General features: G+C 36.3%; 1 pseudogene; it reads right to left on the bottom strand.

Annotated features, from left to right (window-relative positions):
• Positions 1-6,291: 6,291 nt before the first annotated feature.
• LOC100343193 (prefoldin subunit 1 pseudogene) overlaps positions 6,292-19,024 on the bottom strand; it is a 52,026-nt pseudogene continuing 39,293 nt past the window's right edge.

Raw genomic sequence — 19,024 nt, 5'->3', positions numbered from 1 at the left:
GGGGTTAGAAGAAACAGAAGGCAAGTGTGGAAACCACAGAGAAGTATTTTATATAACAATTGGTAGCCTGGATGAAATCCAGCTTTCTTACAAAGTCATAGGCATGCATGAAGAACAGACACAATAAGTACAGCAAAGATATATGTCCTTCCGACATTGGCTGTAATAAGAACATGTTTAAATTATGATGCCACTATAATTATTATGAGCTTTGTATAACAGTATCTTCAAAGATTAATTAAATTTGCAAAAGGAGGGATGGATTGAAGAAACTTTTGTAGACATCATGGAAGTTACAGAACTTAGAAATATGTAAAGAGATCTACAATGGTGCTGTATCTGTATCTGATTAGTATAGTGTTTTTAAAAGATTTATTTATTTACTTGAAGTCAGAGTTTTAGATTGAGAGGGAGAGATAGAGAAAAAGTAATCTTCCACATTCTGGTTCACACCTCAAATGGCTGTAAAAGCTAAGATTAGTCCATGTGAAAATGAACTCTTGAACTCCATTCAGGTCTCTACATGGGGTGCAGGGGCCCAAAACCTCATTGTCTGCTGATTTAGTAGGCATAACAAAGAGCTAAATCAGAAGTAGAGCAACCGGGACTCAAATTGCAATTCATATTGGATTCTGTCATAGGCAGTGACTTAACCCACTGCACCACAAAATCAGCCCTTATAATATTTTTATATACTGAAACATTTATAAATTATCCTTAATTATAATGTTGGACATTTTCCTTTTTATTATTTTATTTAAAATGCTATTAAGATGTAATACTTGCACATGTTTTTTGGGGTATGGTACAATAATTTAATACACATAAATCAATCAAATCAGGCCTTCAGTTTTTCCATTTCCTTATCATTGTTTTTGGAGCCTACCAGTACTTCACCCAACTCTCTTTGCAGTGTATACCACATTATTGTGAATTATAGTCTTCCAACTGTGGAACACTACAATGATTTCACTCTGCTTGCGTTTTGGTTATACAATTATACAGCTTCCCTCTACTTCCCTTCCCTCACCTTTCCCAGCATCTAGCAGTCACTACTTTAAGTTTAGATCAACTATTTTTTAAATTTCTACATATACAGAATATACGGTATGTGTCTTTCTGTTTCTGGATTGTTTCACTTAACATAATGATCACAAATTTTGCTACTAATGTCAACATTTCATTTTTAAAGACTGAATAATATTCAATATATTAAGTATATTCTAATGACTGAATAATATCCCCATATATATGTATATATATTACAGTATTCAATCATCAATCAATCAGCATCTAGTATGATTCTATATTATGACTACGGTAAATACTGCTTCAAGAGCAAAGGAGTGCAGGTTTCTTTGTCATCTGCTGCCTCCTTTTCTTTGAATGCATATCCAGAAGTTGGATGTGGTGGGTCTATTTTTAAATTTTTCGAGAAATTTCATACTGCTCTCCAAAATAACCATATTAGTTAGCATTTCAACCAACAATGTAAAAGTGTTCTCTTTTTTTGGCATCTTTACCATCATGTATTAATTTTGATAAAAGCCATTCCAACTGGAGTAAGTGCGGATATTATTTGCATTTCCTTGATGATTGTGATGTTAAAAGCATCACTTCCCATATCTATTATCCATTTGTATGTCTTCTCTTTAAAAATGCCTATTTTATTTATTTTTTATTTATTTATTTATTTGACAGGCAGAGTGGACAGTGAGAGAGAGAGACAGAGAGAAAGGTCTTCCTTTTTGCCGTTGGTTCACCTTCCAATGGCCACCGTGGCTGGCGCGCTGCAGCCGGCACATCACACTGATCCGAAGCCTGGCGCTTCTCTTGGTCTCCCATGTAGGTGAAGGGCCCCAGGACTTGGGCCATCCTCCACTGCACTCTGGGGCCATAGCAGAGAGCTGGCCTGGAAGAGGGGCAACCGGTACAGAATCCGGCGCCCCAACCGGGACTATAACCCAGTGTGCCGGTGCCGCAAGGTGGAGGATTAGCCTATTGAGACACAGCGCTGGCCAAAAATGCCTATTTAAATAATTTACCCAATTTTAAACTGGGTTGTGTGACATCTTGCAGTTTAGGCTTTTTAAATTCCTTCTATTATGGATACCAATCTTTGTCAAGTGAATAGTTTGCAAATATTTCCTTCTACAACATGCGTTTTGCCTCATGATGTTGGTTGTTTCCTTTACTCTTCAGAAAATTTCATGATATGAATTTCAGAAAAATTCATTATATAATCCCATCTGTCTAGTTTTGTGTTTGGAGCCTATTCTTTGTGGGTCTTATTTATAATGTTATTGCCTAATCTAATGTTTTGAACCACTTCCAAGTATTTCATATTTTTCCTTTGGTAGTTTAACAGTTCTTTACATTTAGATCTTGATATATATGATTTTGGCATATAGAGTGAAAGTTCCTGTGGTCTTCTGCACATGGATATCCAGTATTTCCAATGCAATTCACTAAAGAGATTATCCTTTTCCTTGCATCTGTTGTTGATACCTTTGATTCCTGCATTCATTTCTGAGATCTTCAATCTGTTTCATTGGTACATATGTCTACTTTTATGCCAGTACCTACTCTTTTAGATTACAATAGCTCTGTAATATATCTTGAAATCTGGTATTGTATTCCTTTTGTTCAAGGTTGCTTTGGCTCTCTGGAGGATTTTTTCCTCCATATAAATATTATGATTGTTTTTTCCTTAGATATGTAAATAACGTTAGTGATATTTTGATTGGTTTTGCCTTGAATCTATAAATTGCTTTGTGTCTGCAGTTCTCAATAATATTGATTCTTCCATTCTGTGAATATGGTCAATCTATCTTTTCAATTCTTATTTAATTTATTCTGTATTGTTTCATGGCATTTGTAAATTTATTCTAAGGTATTTTTTTTGTTGTTGTTCTTGGAAATGGAGTTGCTCTTATAATTTCTTTCTGAATGAGCTTGCTATTGGTATAGAAAAGTACTACTGATGATCTTGGCATTTTCGTTTTCTTTTGCAACTATCCTATGGGACATTTTGAGAAAAATTAACATCACTAGTGGAAGCAAGAGTTCTAAGTCTTCTCCTCCAATGGTTTCTCTCTTTCTGATATTTTTAATTTATATAAGGTGAATAATTTCCATGTATTTCATATATACAGAGTTAGGAGTATAGTTACACTTCCCATCCTAAACTTCCCACTCATGGTCCCATCCTTCTTTCTCCCTCCCTTCTTATTCTTTCTTTTAATTTTTATAATGACATAATTTCAGTTTATTTTATCCTCATAAGATTAGCCCTCCCCTTAGTAAAGAAGTCAACAAAAGTTAAGGAAAAGAAACCTCTACAACAGCAGAAACAAAAGCTGTAAACAATACTTCATTTTTAAATGTTAAAAAGATTAGTTTCACTAATTACGTTTTTGTACTATATTAGCTACATATCAGGGAAACATATGACATTTGTATTTTTGGGTTATTTCACTAAATATTTTGGTTTTAAGTTGCATTCATTTTGTTGCAAAAGACAGCATTTCATTCTTTTTTATAGCTGAGTAAGATCCCATAGTGTGTTTCTCTTTTAAAACTGCCTCTGCTGATTCTGGTTGTTTCTAAAGATGCAAGCATAGAGCATAGTCCAATTTCCTATGTTGTTTACTGTTTCAATATCCATGACTCATTGAATGTAAAAATGAAAGGGATTTAGATTTTATATGACTACAAAACTTTTGCTTTATATTAATTTTTAGTTTAGATGTAGGCAAGCCTTAGTCAAATCATTCTTTCAATTATAGGTCATTTAGAGAATATATTTTCAGTATGTCTAAGCATTTAAGGGAAATCTACTTATAGATAACTGTCCTTTTATTAATTACAACTTTCACAAAAAAGTACACGCTCTAATCTCTTAATGTTTCTTGTTCCTCAAATTGATCTTCATGCCAAGGTATAAAGAATGGTATCTCAGGGATGTATGATTTTATAGACATGTTTTATGTTAACTCAAATGGAGGATGAATACATTTCCTCTATCTAGAAAGGCTTCAGCAGTTCTGTGGGTCTCTGTAGTTGAAGGCCAGAAGACATTGGAAGGAGAGAACTGAAAACGATATGTATGCTGGTAAATTGAGACAGCGAATTTTTAGTAAATTTCGTCATTTGCAATGAGTTAAAATTGCCTCTAGTGGCCTAGCAGGTAAAGCCGCTGCCTGCAGTGTCGGCATCCCACATGGGCACTGGTTTGAGTCTTGGCTACTCCATTTCTGATCCAGCTCTCTGCTATGGCCTGGGACAGCAGTAGAAGATGGCCCAAGTCCTTGGGCTCCTGCACCTGCGTGGGAGACCCAGAATAATCTCCTGGCTCCTGGCTTTGGATAAGCAGAACTCTGGAAATTGCAGTCAATTGGGGAATGAACCAGCAGATAGAAACAGTCATCTAGATAATCAAGAGAGAACATACATTGGGGACATGCTACCCAAGGTAACTGGACAGCATGCAGGTCATGTTAGTAATAATGAATTTAAAGTGAAACCGGTTGGCATTCTTCGGTCAGACATATTCAGTTTTCTTAATTCTCAGAATTAAGAGTTAGACTTAGTCAGTTGCTGTCTTCTTTCTGGGGGCAAAGGATGGAACAACAGCAAACAAAAACTTTGAAAATTAAAGAAATCTACAAGGGGATGATGAGAATTTGAGCTGTGGGGATTTAAGCTGGGAATAGGAGATAGAGAAACACTGAAGACAGGCTTCTGATTTGTCCAAATTTGCAACTGCAGTTGCCACTAAACTACTTCTTATTACTCATTTTTACTGGAAAAAAAATCTGGAGTGTCATATGTGCTTAAATTCTCTGTAACACACTGTAAACATCTAAATCAACAAAGTCACAGTATTGCTGATTATTTGTGTTCCTACCCACAAAGCATACTGAGATCATAAGAGATAGGAACATTTTCTTGTTCCTCAGGCCCAGAGAGTCTGGTACCTAAAGAGAATACAATCATAAAGGCCTTCATGTTTTATTGGGAACAGTATCACCATCTCATAATGTTATCTCTGTATAACCTTAGATTGTGTATTATGCATTATAATGTAAATATTTCCTGACTTTTCTTAAAAACTAAACGATCATAGGAGGAAAAAATCAGAATCTTACTGTAAATGTTAATATTTTATAAGTCTTCTTTAAAATCTATCTACACTGGGGCAAGAATTGTGGCACAGCAGGATAAGCTTCTGTTTTGTTTTTTTTTTTAAAGATTTTTTTTTTTTTATTTTTTTGACAGGCAGAGTGGACAGTGAGAGAGACAGAGAGAAAGGTCTTCCTTTGCCATTGGTTCACCCTCCAATGGCCGCCACGGCCGGTGCGCTGCGGCCGGCGCACCGCGCTGATCCGATGGCAGGAGCCAGGAGCCAGGTGCTTTTCCTGGTCTCCCATGGGGTGCAGGGCCCAAGCACCTGGGCCATCCTCCACTGCACTCCCTGGCCACAGCAGAGGGCTGGCTTGGAAGAGGGGCAACCGGGACAGAATCTGGCACCCCAACCGGGACTAGAACCCGGTGTGCCGGCGCCGCTAGGCGGAGGATTAGCCTAGTGAGCCGCGGCGCCGGCCAGCTTCTGTTTTCTATGCTATCATCCCATAATGAAGTAAAAATTGGAGTCCTGCCTGCTTCATTTCCAACCCAACATGGGAAAGTGGTGGGAGATGGGCCAAGCAATTGGACTTCTTCCACCCACATTGGAGATCCAGATGGAGTTCCAGGGTCCTGGTTTCAGCTTGGCCCAGCCCTGGCTGTTGCAACCATTTGGGGAGTAAACCAGCTGATGCAAGATCTCTTTTTCTCTCCTTCTCTCTCTCTCTTTGTAACTCTACCTTTCAAATAAATAAATAAATAAATACATCTTTTTATTAAAAAAAAAAAAAAGGCTTACTGAACTGGGTGGGGAACCTGTGTTTTATTGGTGGAACAGTGTGCCTTGTGGCAGGCTCAGTTATCTGTTCTACTCCCCACCCCATTTCTCTCTCCTAAAAAACTTGTTGTCTGGAGAGAGGAGGGGCTGTGTAGGAATGACAGAGCCAGGATTTAAAAAATAAACAAGCAAACAAACAGAAAAGGATATATGGTTGGACTATGGAAAGGTGTGGAGTGACTTGGAAAAACCTGGGGTTGCTAGACCACGCAAATAAGAAATACCTTAGGGTAGAGGGGGCTGTTTTCCGGGAAGGCTTTTCTGCTCTTGACAGGCGTGAAAGGGTCAGGAGGAAAAATGTTGCTTAGAGCTTGCTATGGTGGCTTTCATGCCATCATCACCTCCCAGGTGTCCTCTGCTTCCTTAACACTCTGCTCCAGGTGGGATTTTGTTGTTGTTATTGTTCTACTTCTTCCAATTTTTTCTGCTCTATTTCTGTGTCTCTAACAGCTGATTATTAATTATCTCCTTGGATTGGAGAATAAACTTTCTTCCTATATCTTGTACATGTTATTCTCATCAAGCAAAGTTATATCTTCTGTATCTGTAAAATGTGTGTGTGTGTGTGTATGTGTGTTTTAGTTACTTGTTGAGTCTGTATGTTTGCAAACTTCATCTTCTGTTCAGTGTCAGTAACTTTGTCCTGAAACTCCTTGAAGGCATTCTTCAACTCTAGATGGAGGCCACTATCTTGGTGTCTTTCTTTCTTTCTTTCTTTCTTTCTTTCTTTCTTTCTTTCTTTCTTTCTTTCTTTCTTTCTTTCTTTCTTTCTTTCTTTCTTTCTTTCTTTCTTTCTTTCCTTCCTTCCTTCCTTCCTTCCTTCCTTCCTTCCTTCCTTCCTTCCTTCTTTCTTTCTTTCTTTCTTTCTTTCTTTCTTTCAGATTTTTGTTTATTTATTTGAGAGGCAGAGTTATAGACAGAGAGAGGGCGAGACAGAGAGAAAGGTTTTCCATCCACTGGTTCATTCTCCAAATGGGCTCATTGGTAGCTGGAGCTGAGTTGATCTGACGCCAGGAGCCAAGAGCTTCTTCTGGGTCTCCCATATGGGTGCCCAAGCACTCGGGCCTTCTTCCACTGCTTTTCCAGGCCATAAACAGTTGGATAGGAAGAGGAGTAGCCAGGACATGCACTGGTGCCCCTATGGGATGCCCGAGGAGGCTTAGTCTACTATGCCACGGTATTGCCCACTGCCCCCCGCCCCCGCCTTTTTCACAGTGGTCCAAACAGATAATCCTGGCAACATTCTGAGTGCAGAGGAATTTCTATTTCTAAAAATCCCAACCCTATCACAAATTTACATTTTATCAAAGTTTCCATGTTTGGTTTGATTCTTCATTTCATGATTTTTCCATGACTGAATTATTAAGCTACAAAGTAATTCAGGATCTATATGGAACATATCTTATCAAAAGGAATTATGGGGCCTGCACTGTAGTGTAGTGCATTAAGCCTCCATCTGCAATGCTGGCATCCCATAGGGGCTCTGGTTCAAGTTTTGGCTGCTCCTCTTCCCATCCAGCTATCTGCTGTGGCCTGGGAAAGCTGTAGAAAATGGCATGGATGCTTGGACCCCTGCACCCACGTGAGAGACCTGGAAGAATTTCCTGGTTCCTGGCTGCAGATCAGCTCAGCTCTAGCCATTGAGGCCATTTGGGGAGTGAATTAGCAAATGGAAGAACTCTCTCTCTGTCTCTCGTTCTCTCTATCTGTAACTTTACCTCTCAAATAAATAAATAAAATATTTTTTTAAAAAAATATTTGTAATGATTTGGCATGTACCAATACCATCTCACTAGTACCAGTGATCAATTTCTGTTCACAATTGATCGTAATGATACGACTAAGAACCAAAGAGATCACATAAACAAGAATAGTGTCTGCAAATACTAGCTGATAGAATCAAAAAGGGAGAGAATGATCCAACATGGGAAGTGAGATACACAGCAGACCCATAGAATGGCAGATGTCCTAAACAGCACTCTGGCCTCATAATCAGCCCTTAAGGCATGTGGATCCGGCTGAAATGCCCATGAGAGTATTTCAGGCATGGAAAGCCAAGACACTCTGGGGGGGAAAAAAAAAAAAAAAAAAAAAACCTAAATGAAAGATCTCCACGAGTGAGATCCCAGTGGAAAGAACGGGCCATCAAAGAAGGAGGTACCTTTCTCTGAAGGGAGGAGAGAACTTCCACTTTGACCATGGCCTTGTCTAAATATGATCAAAGTCGGTGAACTCCGGGGGCTTCCATAGCCTTGGCAGCTCATGACAAGAGCCTAGGGTGATTACTGATGCCATAAACAAGAGTGTCAATTTGTTAAATCAACAACAGGACTCACTGTGCACTTACTCCTCATGTAGGATCTCTGTCCTTAATGTGCTGTACATTGTGATTTAATGCTACAACTAGTACTCAAATGTCGGGGAATAGTCCGCGGCGGTATCGCTAGGCGGAGGTTTTTTACTTTCGGTTTTGACCGGGGGGCTTTCCTATGCGCGGGGCTCTCCAGAGGCGGAGGGATCGAGGTCGCGGTAAACAACAAGATGGCGGCAGGACCCCCGCAGTGAGTCTGCCTGCCTGCCTGCTGCGTGACACCTCACCTGATTGGACGAAGGACGTGTGCCCTTCACGTGAACAGAGACCGGATTGGTGTGCCAGATGCATGGACTATAGCTTGCTTCTGATTGGTCACATTTTGTATATAAGCCACGGGTGTGAGGAGGAAGCTCTCTCTCTCTCCTCTCCTTTCCTCCTCCCTCTGTCACGTTTACTTTCTCTAATAAAAAGTCTACTGAAGACAGATAAACATCGTTCGTTCTTTTCTCGCCCGAGAAAGCGTCGTCGCGGGCCCTGGGTTGAGTCTGCTGGCCAGACTCCCCGAGCCGCTCGCAGCACTCAAACAGTATTTTTCACTTTATGTTTCTGTGTGGGAGCAAACTGTTGAAATCTTTACTTAATGGATGCTAAACTGATCTTCTGTATATAAAGAGAATCGAAAATGAATCTTGATGTGAATGGAAGGGGAGAGGGAGTAGGAAAGGGGAAGGTTGCGGGTGGGAGGGACGTTATGGGGGGGAAGCCATTGTAATCCATAAGCTGTACTTTGGAAATTTATATTCATTAAATAAAAGTTAAAAAAATTAAAAAAAAAGATAACAAAAAATATTAGTAATGATTTGGACAGGCAATGACTACTCTTTCAAATGACACTGTATTTTTGGTTAACAAATATCTTCCCACTACATCAACACCATTTGTACCTTGGAATTACTGATATATTACTAAAGTTCTGAAAAATGAACAAATAATTTTGGACTATCAAAAACATTTATAGTTATAGTAAACACATGATTTGCAGAGCTAAATCCACCTTGTATCAACAATCCTGCTAGGTGACTTCTTTGTATTTTTTTTTTTTTGATTTATGCTAAAAGTTGTTCTTTTCAAGTCCTTTAGAGGATTTAATGGGCCAAATAGAGTATAATTGTACTGAGCAACGGAGGTATAATGGATGCAATTACTACTGTCAAAAAATGTACTTTTGACAATTCAATAGACCATTGCAATATAGATATCTAAATTTGATAGATTATAGAGAAATACAAATCAAAAGGTGGATGAGGCTGAAAAGAGGTTCTTGATGGAGAAATAGAGGAGTGAAAACAATTGAGGTGAGAATTAGTATATTATGCAGTAATGATGAGGAAATCCTTCTGAACCAAAATATTTTGATATTGTTTACTCAGTTTTGGTAAAATAAATCAGTTGAAAGTTGTAAAGATCAAAAGTGCAGATAAACAAAGAATATGACAGCAATTTGTTTAATCATATACATTTTGTTTTTACCTAAAGTCAAAGACCATCTAATACAATTGTTTTCTGAATCTTAAACCTGAATAAATATCTTGTAAATTAGTGAGAATATTTTTGTGAACATTAATGATGAAGGCTAAAATCTGGATGGATTTAATTTGCTGATTCCAGCATTAAAGATTCATCAGCAATCCACTGCTTTAAAGTTGCTATTGATAGTTTGTTCATGGTGATATAATATTGAACAAACTTTGTGGGTTTAATCTAATATTCCTCCCAATGTGCAAATGTAATAAAGTTGAGGGGAAACTTTCAGTATGCCAACTGTCCCAATTTTGACATACTTCAAGAATATATATTTTATGCTCTACAGTATTTCAAACTATTCCATTTGACATTCAGAAGTAATGCTGAAAATCACATATTCTTTGCTCTTATTTCAGTCTTTCATCTGAAATCTTTTTCATAAGCCTGAGAAGTATTATTTATTTGAATTTTTAAATATAAAATACATGTAATTAATCTGATTGTCTAGAGATTGATCATTTGGTTGTCAGAAATAAGCACTGGAAAAATATATATCTTCTATTAATTGATGAGGCAGCTGTTCTTTGAAGGCCAAGAATTTTTAACATATTTTTCTTAACATTAATAAATTTTTTCTCAAACTCCATCTTTTTGTAAAATTAAGATGCTGATAGACATGAGCTCATGGGAAAACAGAGTATCAGAGTATCAATTTAGATTTTTTTTTCTACCAAATTTCCTGGTTTGTTTAAAAAAAATATAGAATTTAACAGAAAACACTCCACTAAAATGCATTTCCACTTATATAGTTGTTGTGTTTTGGGAAACCCAAAGTCTAGAGGTGCCATCTTACGTGTCAAAATAATCCATAAGTACGTTCAGGTTAAATGGATTGGATCAGTAAAGAATTATGAGAATCTAAGTGTTTTTTTTTTATTTTTTTATTTTTTTATTTATTTATTTTTATTTTTTGACAGGCAGAGTGAACAGTGAGAGAGAGAGACAGAGAGAAAGGTCTTCGTTTGCCGTTGGTTCACCCTCCAACGGCCGCCGCGGACGGCGCAGTGCGGCCGGCGCACCACGCTAATCCGATGGCAGGAGCCAGGTACTTACCCTGGTCTCCCATGGGGTGCAGGGCCCAAGGACTTGGGCCATCCTCCACTGCACTCCCTGGCCACAGCAGAGAGCTGGCCTGGAAGGAGAGCAACCGGGACAGAATCCGGAGCCCCGACCGGGACTAGAACCCCGTGTGCCGGCGCCGCAGGCGGAGGATTAGCCTATTGAGCCGCGGCGCCAGCCGAGAATCTAAGTGTTTTACCTTTTAGTGTAAAGAAATAGCAAATAAACATCATCTTACATTTGGGTATTACTGTTGTATGTGACAAAAGTATATTCACTTTCAATCATAAAGCATAATGAGAAATATATTTTGGAAAGACAGGCTCAGTTTCAGAGACTACATAATCATATTTTAAATGAGCTAATACGTTGTAGGTGATTACTTATTCTTATTTCAAAGCATTTATGCCCAGGACAAAAACTATAGGAAATAATTTTTTTGTTTTTCTTTTCAAGTTTGTCTCTTTATCACTATCAGCTTATGTGATTTAGTTATAAAATTGAAAAGTAAAGATTTTAAAGGTCTTTTCTAAAAAAACCACTCTGTGCACAAACTAGATGAAAAGGAGCTCAATCAATGAGAAACTGGGAAGGCAACTCTGCATGGTAGGAATCAGCTGAGCTGGGTTTCTGAGGGTGATGCCTGCTTCTACCTGCTGGTCCCTGATCTTGAGACCAGGTAACAATATACACCTCGCTTTCTACTTCATTCATGTTTCTGAGTCCAACCTTTTGTGGGTAGGTGGTCTCAGGTGAGCTTATTTCCCACATAGCATAAGATAATGAAGGTAAAAAAGAAACAAGAAGATAGATCTGGGGAAGAAAGGAATTGTGATTTCAACTTTAGTTTGGAGATTGATTGCAGCATAGATAAGGGAGAAATGTTTTAGTTGATCTTGTTCTTGGAGGAAAAGTAGGAAATGTTAATGGAAAACAGAAGGACAAGAATATTTTGAAGGAAGAACAATATTTGCAAGGGCACTATCTATAAGCCACTGAGTTAGGCATTGAGTTTTTTTTTTTTTTTTAAGATTTATTTATTTATTTGAAAGTCAGAGTTATCCATAGAGAAGAGAGGCAGAGAGAGAGAGAGAGAGAGAGAGAGAGAGGTCTTCCATCTGCTGTTTCACTCTCCAATTGGCCGCAACAGCCGGAGCTGCGCAGATCAGAAGCCAGAAGTCAGGAGCTTCTTTCAGGTCTCCCACGCCGGTGCAGGGGCCCAATGGCTTTAGGCCATCTTGTGCTGCCTTCCCAGGCCATAGTAGAGACCTTAATTGAAAGTGGAGCAGCCAGTTCTCAAACTGGCACCCATATGGGATGTCGGCACTTCAGGCCAGGGCGTTAACCTGCTGTACCACAGTGCCAGCCCCAGGCATTGAATGTTAAGAGATAAGAAAGAGGAAGGGAGGAATCAAGTTAGGATGATATAGAGACAGAACAGGGCATAGAAAAGGGTGAAAAGGTGAATACTACTTGAGTTTACACAAACTACAAAACAAAAGAAATAGGATGTTTCAATTGCAGTCATGGAAGAAGAAAGCGCACCAAAATTAAGCAAATTTCATAGAGTTGATAAAAAATTAAGTGTTTTGTATAATATGTGGAAGAGAAAGTTAAAACAACAGGGATAGTATCAACTGTATCATTCCTAGTATCAACTGTATCCTCACCTAGGGGTGAGGGAGGAAAGTGACCTGTATGTAAATTCAGGTGTGTGTGTAGAGGAGATGGACTGTGGGGTTCAGTTGTGGAAATGTAGTTTACTTGGGAGGCTCTAGAGGGAAAGGAGCTGTGAGAATGAGTATACTGACTTCAGTGTTTTTCTTGTTTTTTTTTCTGGTGTTGTTCCTCTCCACTGGTCAAATCAAACAGCAGCCAGAAGCTTGTGTTTAATTAATGTCATCCATCCACCCTGGACATCTGCAGAGCAGAAAAGGATAGGGGGTTTCTTTGAAAAGGCAAGCAGAAAATAGCTAGTCCACAATTTAACTTCTACCTTTAGGATATATTGCCTACATTAAAGGCAGATAAAAACTGTGTAAATAACTGCTTTTTATCTGAAAACTATTAATAAGTTTGTAAAATACTGAACATAGTTTACGCAGTTACTTCATTAGCCTTAAAATATCATCATACATGTGAATGTATTTTACTCAATGTCACAGAAGCAAAATGGACTAATTAAAATTCTTGTAGTGTTTCACAGCCCAGCTTAGGGATCTTCTATTCCCATGAACAATTGTTGAGTTCCTTCCATCTGTTCCAAATTGCTGGGTACCTCATTGTCTGTAAATACACTATTTCCTGCAATGTAAGTAAATGATAATCGTTTCTGACATAGTTCTAAGTTTAAAAAGAACACACACACACAAAGCCAAAAGAATATTATGAAATATTATTTCTGTTCATGACTTTAGGTAATCACAAATATTGTAGTTTGTCCACCATCAATACTAACTGTATGAAAACTGTGTTCAATTCTTGTCAGTTACCCCATGCGATAAGAACCTCTATGATTCATAACTCTGTGAAAAAGCAAAATGATTGTCAGAATGTATGGTCTAGAGAGTCTTTGCTATGAAAATGCAATTTCACAAGAAGAATCTGAGCACAAATATGAAATTGGGGGAGGCTGGTAAAGAATTGTGTCATTTTTCTGGAATTTAAGTTATAGTAATTAAAATGAATTATTCTGGGTTATCTATAGGAGCTGATTTGAGCACAAACTATAAAAATAAGAAAATATATGGGACCCAGAAGGGATTAATTTTATTTAGCTCATCATTGTTTGAAATTTTTGCTAAAAATGATCTTCATTATGAAAAATAAAGAGGGACATAATTATAAAAATTTCCACTCCTATTTAATATATAATAGATTGTTTTTGAGCTGTAAAGTATATGTGCATTGGACCAGGGACCATATTATAGAGAGGAGATCAATAAAGGGAGTTTAACTTCTAGATGTAAAAATGATAAAATGGTTGGAATTATCATGGGATGGCTATTTTTCCAAACTTCTGATTCTCAAGCAATGTATTATGTATTATAGAATTAATTAGGTTTTTCTCATCATAGTCAAGAAATAGTTAAAATTATGATGCAAGATATTAGAAGAAATAATATGGTGTAAAGAGGCAGGTGTAGACTGAATTAAGTGTCAGGGGTATATTATCCCATTTCTGTATACAATGGGTTGGTTGAACTTGAAAATTTCACAAAATTTTTTCAAGTCAATCATTTGCGAATTCAGGAGTGAAGAGTGGGTATTATTGTAATGATCTGTAATATCTGGTGTCTTTACTATATGTGTGCATATTTTAAAGATTTCCAAATATATATGTATCTACTGTGTTATGTTCTTATTTATAATTAAATGCATAAATACTTTAATACTTTTTCCTTTTTTATTTTGTAAGTTTATTTCAGTTTTAATACTCAACAATTTTTCACTTTTTGCAACATTCACTCCATATTCAGACATTAAATATATACATATATATACTGTTTTTCTTAAAAACAGAAATATTAAAATCATAAAATGAGGAATTCATGATAATGATCATGATGTAGGGAAAGAAGGATATATTGTCATGTACATGGCATGATTCAGTGAAATAATATTTATAACTATGTTCAAAATTCTTCATTATCCCTTCATTTATTAATTGTATTTATTGTTGTATTTGATCATACTTTGGTACTTCAAGAAAATATCTTTTTTCTTTATTTTTAAAAATATTTATTTATTTATTTATTTATTTCAAAGGCAGAGTTACAGGGAGAGGCAGAGACAAACACACACACACAGGGAGACAAAGAGACAGAGAGACAGAGAGACAGAGAGAGAGAGAGAGATCTTCCATGCACTACTTCACTCCCCAAATGGATACAATGGCCAGGGTATAGCCAGTCAGAAGCCAGGAGCCTGAAACTCCATCTGGATCTCTCACATAGGTGACATGGGCCCAAACACTTTGGCAATCTTCCATTATTTTCCCAGGTGCATTAGTGGTGAGCTGTATGAGACATGGAGTAGTTAGGATTTGAACCGTTGCTCTTATGCAGTGCTAACATTGCAGGAGAAAGCTTAACCCACTGCAGTATAGACTTGGCCCTAAGAAAATATCTTTTCTCCTGTATTTTTTAAATAGATGACAATGTCTCTTTCATAAATGAATTTCCGTACTGTTTTTGAAGGTATAAACCAAGCATAAATGTCTCTGCTTCTTTCCACTATATCCTCCCATAATTCAATATACCCAGACCACACATACGGTTTCAGATTACCTTAATTCCACCTTCTGCTTAGATATGGTGCTTTTCAGCCGACAATTACTACCACCTCACTTTGATTCACCTTTCTTGATTGATAAATTTCAAATATTATAAATACTTACTCAATTAGCAACTATATCATTTAAATGGAAACACATAATTGACAAAGTGCATTGATGTTTACTGTGTAATTCCTGATATTAACTTCAAAGCAAATTAATGAAGTGGAAAAGTCCTTCCTCTTCATTTCTCTGATATAGAACAGCTTGTCAGTTGTCTGGTGAAAGGAAATGCTACTTCTCAGATTCATTTTTGTGTTGATTTTTTTATTATACCAGTATTCATTTCATTAGAACATAATGTATTGTGTGGAAAGAATTTTTTAAATGGAGATAGCTTTCTGACAAGCTATTTTACAGAAACATAAAAGAATTAATGTAATTGAAATACCTTTATACATTGTACTTTTCTGAAAGTTTTATATTTATTATCATATCTAATAGTTAAAACTGTATGATGTACATTTTATCATTATATACATTTATAGATTTTGAAAAATTTCTAAAGTTTAGGTAAATTGGAATGATTCAGCAGATTCTAAACAGTGAATGAAAAATAATCAAGAACAAGATCAAAGGTTATCTAGATCCCCTCTAGATTTTTAAGATAAATATATGTATATATTTTAAATGATAGTTAAATGCACTATTAAAATTATTTTAATTATTTGTGAATCATAAGATTATGCACTACATTAAATCTTAAAATGGATGGACAATACAAAGACATTTTAATTAATTTTTAATTAAAATGTTTTCCTTGCTAGGAAATATTTACAAAATTTATAAGTATGAAATGTGCTTTTATCTTTATTGTTGTGTCATATTAATATGAACTTATTATATATTCCTGAAAAGACTGGAAAATATGTATTATAATGTATTTCTTAAGGGACAGTTATAAGAGAATCATATTTTTTCTTCATTAGATAAAAGCATACCAACTTAGAAAGTGGAATTAGAATTTTTATATTATATTATTAATTTATGTGCTTAGCAGTAATGTCACATGCTTTTTTTTTTTTTGCAGAGAAATTTGTGAGTTATTGGTATAGTACATGCACCTCAATACCACCCCATCATAACCAAACCATCACAACCACTACACTAATATCCTGGAATAATTTTAAAATATGGAGAGTCTTTAAATACATAAGAAAATCTTTATAATTTCACCTGTTGTGAGGCAGCAGGTGAAATTATTTTATCCTGCCACCCACATGGAAGACTGAATTGAGTTCCAGGTTTATGGCTCCTGAATGGCCCCAACCCAGCTGTTGTGGGCATTTGGTTGGTATCTCTGCCCTTCAAATAAGTGAAATAAAAAGGAAAATATCTACTGCCTTAAAGACTTTGTCATATCTGCTTCCAACTTTATATTTAATTAAATCATCATTTGAAAAATATCACAATACTGATGTATGAATGCAATAGCATTCTTTAAGAATTTATAGATCATAGTAAACAATTTTACACAGATTGTTCCAATGTTATTCTTTACTCAGTTATTTCCAGAATCAAATTAGGTCATTCAAAGCCTTTAACCAAAGAAAGTTCTTGTGAAATTGCATTCATCATCGGGGCCAGTGCCGTGGCTCACTTGGCTAATCCTCTGCCTGCAGCGCCAGCATCCCATACGGGAGCCGCATTCTAGTCCCGGCTGCTCCTCTTCTAGTCCAGCTTTCTGCTGTGGCCCAGGAAGGCAGTGGAGGATGGCCTAGGTGATTGGATGCCTGCACCCGCTTGGGAGACCAGAAGGAAGTACCTGGCTCCTGGCTTCGGATCGGCATATCGCCGGCCGTAGGGGCCATTTGGGGGGTGAACCAACGGAAGGAAGACCTTTCTCTCTGTCTCTCTCATCTCTCTCTCTCTCACATTAACTCTACCTGTCAAATAAGCCAAAAAAAAAAAAAAATTGCATTCATCGTATCCAGATACATTTTTGGTTTTAGGCAGTGCACCATGGTTCCCTACAACTAAATCCCTCTGAGATTCTATAAACTTTTCTGCATTTTCTATCACTGAACACACTTTGGTCTGGACAATTGGATTTTCTTTTTTACTCATAAATTTCTGTTCAATTTAAGTCCCTGAGCCTCTGAGTGAGAAGCTATCTTAGAAAGCTCACTTTATGATCCTTTCTTTTACAGAAGTTATCATTGCGTGCTGGGGTTTTAGCTTTTGTGTAATATGTTCTGAAGCACTGTGGAAACCATACCAGCAGAGGCTTCTTCACGTTCCTGTTTGTAGTTTCCCAGCCTAAATGCTATTGGACATTTGTTGGGTTTTGATGCATTTAGCTGGATTAAAAAACAAATCTAATAGAGTATTGAGTACTAAAGGATAAGAGATGAATCAGCAAAAGCTTTCCAGTATGCTGTCTCTTAACTTATATTTTATGAAACATTTTTAGAAATAATAATGAGCAGGTATTTAAAAGGTAAGAAGATTTTCTCATCCCTACTCCCCTAGTTAAGTGACTTATGGAACTAAAACATTTGTTAGGGCAATGAGTTTTGGGTTTTAGGAACAGGGAAATGTTCTAATGGACAAAATCACATTTTAGTTTAGAAGTGTGTAATCAAATTGTAAGCTAGTAGTTTTCTCACTGTTAAATGAAATAGGTGATTTTATTTCTACTATCAATTTGGCAGTTGAAAACTGTTAAATAACTCCTTAAAATTATAACAAAATTGTCCAAAAAATTTTTTCCAGTTTTATGTAACTGCAATTGGATCTTTTAGTTTCCTTAAAGTGCAAATAAATATAATTTATTGATAAGCAGCGTTGTGTGCTTAGTGCTATCTAAAAATTATTGTGGAATTTTGCAAGCACTCATGTCTCTAGAATTACATTGATTTGGTATATTGATTTGGTTACATTAGTAACTCTATAGTAATTTAGTTGCAAGAAGAAGATTGATACCAATCCCTTGAAAGTGGTGCTAGTAGTTATTTTGCACACATAATCTTTAGAATTATGGGTATGGGGATTTGTCTTGGCATTTACACACATAACTGTATGGATATAGTGATTGAAATATTTTTGGATTAAGTAAAATCATTTCACCATTCCTTTAAGTTAACAACTGACAGGAAATATAAGACTTATCTCCAATCAAATCAGAAGTTTCCATGAAGAGTTATATGGCTATTTTACTTCTGAGATCTTCAGAGCACTAAGTGACAAAAGTAAACTGAATGGCTTGATTTTAATATATGTTACAATTTTGTCAGTTATAATGTTCCTGAATATGGGGTATTACTATAGGTAGATTACTTAATCATCAATTCCTTTTATTTCTCCTTGGAAAGAAATATAAAAATCTGTTTACTTGAATTGTTACAAGAATAAAATGTGATGCAATGATTGACATAAGATAATTAGAATTGCCAACCATTTAATTTAATATCTGACACTGATGCCTGTGAAATAAATAGTACATTTGACTAATATGTTTTTACTTAGATATATAACTGTATTCATAAATCCCAAATATTTGAAAAAATTGAAACAATAGCAGATTACAAGTAACTCATTTGGTTTTATTTGGATTTCTATAAGGAAAACAAAGGAATACATTGTTAAAGGGTGAAATTCTTTGGTAAATGTACCCATTATTGATATTTTCCATCTAAGGGTGTTGCTAAAATGTGTCCAATATCAAATCTGAGGTTATGCACTAACAATTTTAAGCCTAACATCATTATTTTGAAGCAAAATTAATAAATTGCACTTATATCTGCATTTTGAAATTATTAAACTA

This window comes from Oryctolagus cuniculus, chromosome 1, assembly GCF_051225735.1.
Source record: "Oryctolagus cuniculus isolate XC-2025 breed Fujian yellow rabbit chromosome 1, ASM5122573v1, whole genome shotgun sequence".
Lineage (NCBI taxonomy): Eukaryota > Metazoa > Chordata > Mammalia > Lagomorpha > Leporidae > Oryctolagus > Oryctolagus cuniculus.
Note: the sequence above shows the minus strand (reverse complement) of the source record. Positions and strands in the feature narration are given on the sequence as shown.